Source organism: Lacerta agilis, chromosome 2, assembly GCF_009819535.1.
Source record: "Lacerta agilis isolate rLacAgi1 chromosome 2, rLacAgi1.pri, whole genome shotgun sequence".
Classification (NCBI taxonomy): Eukaryota; Metazoa; Chordata; class Lepidosauria; order Squamata; family Lacertidae; genus Lacerta; species Lacerta agilis.
Genome location: NC_046313.1, coordinates 117,609,134 through 117,613,846, shown reverse-complemented (window position 1 = coordinate 117,613,846; position 4,713 = coordinate 117,609,134).

Below are 4,713 nucleotides of genomic sequence, written 5' to 3'. Positions count from 1 at the left end.
TCTTAACCTTCATTATCCAAACTACACAACACCACAGAAAACTCCCACACAGAGCTCATCTCTTTAGGAACTCCTTAACCAGTCATAGGTTGTTGCTAAGGGTCTGGAGAGAGAGTAGATCTTGGCCCTCAGCCAACAGTTAATTGACAGAGGTGGCTAGCTGACTTTTTGCACGTATGCACTTTGAAATCTCTAACAGGTACCTCGGGTTACAAACGCTTCAGGTTACGTATTTTCGGGTTACTGACCATTTTAACCCGGAAGTGAGTTCTCCGAGCTCTCGGAGGCCTCGCCGCCGCCTGGAGCAAACCCCGACATCCACGGGGCCTGCGGAGGTTCTGGGACTGAGATCCAGCCGCCGGAGGCCTCTGCAGGACCCTCCGATGCCAGGAGCCAAGCCCCGACATCAGCAAGAGAGAAGTCGCCGATTGTGGTTGTGGAAGATGACTATCATCAGCGCAGGTAACGGGGGGGGGGGAATCACATTTTCAATTTGTAACTGTTTCATTGATTTCATTTTATGAATCAATCGCCTCGTTAGATAGTAAAATTCATGTAATTTTGCTGTTTTAGGGGTCGCTTTTCATTGTCCGGTTCCTTTTGACTGTTTTGTTTGTTAATTGGGTCCATCGCTGCTAATCAGAGGCTTCCTGTTGAGTCTGCCAGCTGGAGGTTTTGTTTTTGCTATTTTTTTGTATTTGGGTTTGTGACTGTGGCTTGTTGTTCATTTTATGGGACTGACTTGTGACTTCGCTTTTGTGACTGTGGCTTGTGACTGTGTGGAACCCAGTTCAGCCACTGTGACTGCAGAAATGGGTAAAAGCCCCCCATCCAAACTGACTACCATCAGCGCACATAAGAAAAAAACTAAATGTTAATTCCCCCCCCCTTCTAAAATACTGTTTTATCTATTTTTTAGTACAGTACATTGATTATTGCCTTCATTTTATGGATAAATGGTCCTGTTACACAGTAAAATTCATGTTAAATTGCTGTTTTGGGGGGTGTTTTTTATCGTCTGGAACAGATCAATCCACTTTCCATTACTTTCAACGGGGAAAGTTCGCTTCAGGTTAAGAACGCTTCAGGTTAAGAACGGACTTCCGGAACCAATTAACTACTTAACCTGAGGTACCACAGTCTGTAGATAAAACAGTGAAGGACAAGGCAGTTCTGGGCAGCCTTGGCAACTGTTGCTTATGTGGACTGGAAAGCAAAGAAAATGACCTTTGCTGCAGTTAGGCCAAAGGAGAGCAAAATAGGGAAGGGAGTGCTAGCCTGCAAGAAGAGTGGGAAACAACAACAGACAGTCACGGTATCTGTACTAGAAATAAATATACAAAACCGTGTGAATAACTGGAGGAATGGCATAAATATGAAAACTAAACTGACAATGTCGTAATGTAAAGGACGTTTATAAATATTCCATCCAAGGCAAACCTATGCTCTGAATCATCAAAGTGCTAATGTAAAGTGCTACTACAACGTGCAAAAATACAAAGTGCCATAAATGTTCAATATAATGATGAAGATGGTATAGAAAATGTCTATCAGACACGAAAGTCCAATCTCACAATGTTGGGGAAGGTGCTTCAGAATCCCTCCAACATGTGGGTGTGTTCTCCCGACGGGTGGCTAGCTTCCAACTTCCCGTTTCACCGACGGTTTCCTCAAGGTCTGGACTTCTTTGGTAACAACAATACAAACCATCAACTTCACTACAGATATAAATTCAATATCCAATAAAATTCAATTATACAATGAAAAGTTCATGTACTCACCATCACATCAGAACAAAGAAAACATAACAGCTATTCCCAGTGCCTCAGACTCACATCTTTCCAATACAGCTAATGAGGACTCTAAGTATCTCCAAGTTAAATACTTGCAGGCAGGTTAACATTTAAAGGAACAGATTACTATTTGTGCTTGATGTAGATATTTAAAGATATAGCACCATTTAAAGATCTAACTTCATTGACAACATCAGTACATGAAATACAGACTTTAACCATTTCTTAAGAAGGTTATAAGGAAACCTATAAAATTTCTGTAAGAATTCTTATATGGTCCAAGCCTCGATCTTATTGTCAGGGACTATATGAATATATTATAAATTTATATAATTGTCAGAAAACTAATATGCAAAAGTTTCCCCAGCTTATAAATAAGGACTGAAATCAATATTGAGATTTAAACCTGTGGGGGCTAAGGACCCAAACCTGTATATCCAATAGGATTCCTTCTGATGTAATTTCTTCTTTAAAGCTTCAATGTTTGCCTCAGGGATAGAATGCTTGTAAATCACAAACCATTGAAAGTCCGTGGGTTTATGGTTCGCCTCGACAAAATGTGAAGTGAGGGGTGCTTCCATGATCTTATTATGAATACGATTTTTATGCTCCAGTATTCGCATTTTAACTGGTCTTATGGTGCTTCCTATGTACCATAGGCCACAGATACATTGTATAGCGTATACGACTCCTCTAGAGTCGCAGGTTGTGAATGATTCTAGTTTTGGACAGAGTAGATTACTGCAGAGAGGTACACCGGCAACTCAATGATGCCTCTTTCTATAGAAAATTAGACCAAGATCCATCAAAACACATAAGTAGACTTATAAATATAGTGGTACAGGAAGCGGAGCAGTTAGGCCATATAGATTCCAATCTTAGCAAATACTTAATCAATCAAAATCCTCGTATTCCACTTTTCTATATCCTGCCAAAAATCCATAAACCAGGTTTTCCACCACCTGGTAGGCCTATTGTATCAGGTTCTGGCTCACTTTTGGAGCCCCTTTCAAAATACATTGATTCCTTTCTAAATCCCTGTGTTACTATACTACCCTCTTACCTACATGACACTAGAGATTTCATTGCAAAAGTTGAGGGCTTGTACATACCCACACCGGCTATTCTGGTGACCATGGACGTGACCTCCTTATATACAAATATACCTTTAGACGAGGTTCGCTGTGTAGTGGAAAATATATTTTTGGCCAGAGAATTGCAGCAACCACCCACTTTTTTTCTTATGGAATTGGTCGATTTAATTTTTGAGCACAATTTTTTTAAATTTGGTAAGGATTTTTTCGTACAGACTAAAGGTGTTGCTATGGGCAGCGCGTGTGCACCAAGCATTGCAAATTTGTTCATGGGAAAGATTGAGGAAGACTTCATTTTGAATCAGGAAATTAACCCTTTTTTTGATAACATAATATTCTATAAGAGGTTCGTGGATGATCTGTTCTTGATTTTTGAAACAGCTGAAAATATAACTGAATTCTTTTCTTGGTGCAATAACATCCATCCCAACATAAAATACACATGCCATCACCATAGCCTAGAAGTAACGTTCCTAGACACTATAGTATATCGCGATACTGCTAACAAACTAGCAGTTCGAACCTTTAAAAAGCCCACAGACAAAACATCATATCTTCATTATAAATCTTTTCACCCTACCAATTTAAAACATAACTTACCTTATGGCCAATTCTTACGGATTAAACGCAACTCCACTTCTCCAAAGGATTATAAGATTGACAGTCAGGTCATGGCACAAGAATTCTTCTCAAGGGGGTACCCACATGAAGTGATTAGAACAGCACAAACCAGAGCCCTTCAAAGACCTAGATATAGTTTATTTGAAAAACGTCCCAGACAAGAAACTCCTTCCATAACATGTGCCATCGATCACACTCCACTCGCATATTCTATCAGCAAAATAATCAAGAAGCACTGGCACCTTATAAAAGAAATACCAGGTTGTTCTTTAACACCACGCATAGGTTTCCGCAGAACAAAAAACCTTAAAAACATGTTAGTACATGCAGCATTACCAGACCTAGAAAGTCATAACCAATCTGTTTTACAGGGACATTTTAAATGTGGGAAATGCGCTGCTTGTAAATTAACCAAGGAAGTGAAAAAATTCAATATACCAGGGACCAACAATACTATCCAACTAGAATCATTCACAACCTGCGACTCTAGAGGAGTCGTATACGCTATACAATGTATCTGTGGCCTATGGTACATAGGAAGCACCATAAGACCAGTTAAAATGCGAATACTGGAGCATAAAAATCGTATTCATAATAAGATCATGGAAGCACCCCTCACTTCACATTTTGTCGAGGCGAACCATAAACCCACGGACTTTCAATGGTTTGTGATTTACAAGCATTCTATCCCTGAGGCAAACATTGAAGCTTTAAAGAAGAAATTACATCAGAAGGAATCCTATTGGATATACAGGTTTGGGTCCTTAGCCCCCACAGGTTTAAATCTCAATATTGATTTCAGTCCTTATTTATAAGCTGGGGAAACTTTTGCATATTAGTTTTCTGACAATTATATAAATTTATAATATATTCATATAGTCCCTGACAATAAGATCGAGGCTTGGACCATATAAGAATTCTTACAGAAATTTTATAGGTTTCCTTATAACCTTCTTAAGAAATGGTTAAAGTCTGTATTTCATGTACTGATGTTGTCAATGAAGTTAGATCTTTAAATGGTGCTATATCTTTAAATATCTACATCAAGCACAAATAGTAATCTGTTCCTTTAAATGTTAACCTGCCTGCAAGTATTTAACTTGGAGATACTTAGAGTCCTCATTAGCTGTATTGGAAAGATGTGAGTCTGAGGCACTGGGAATAGCTGTTATGTTTTCTTTGTTCTGATGTGATGGTGAGTACAT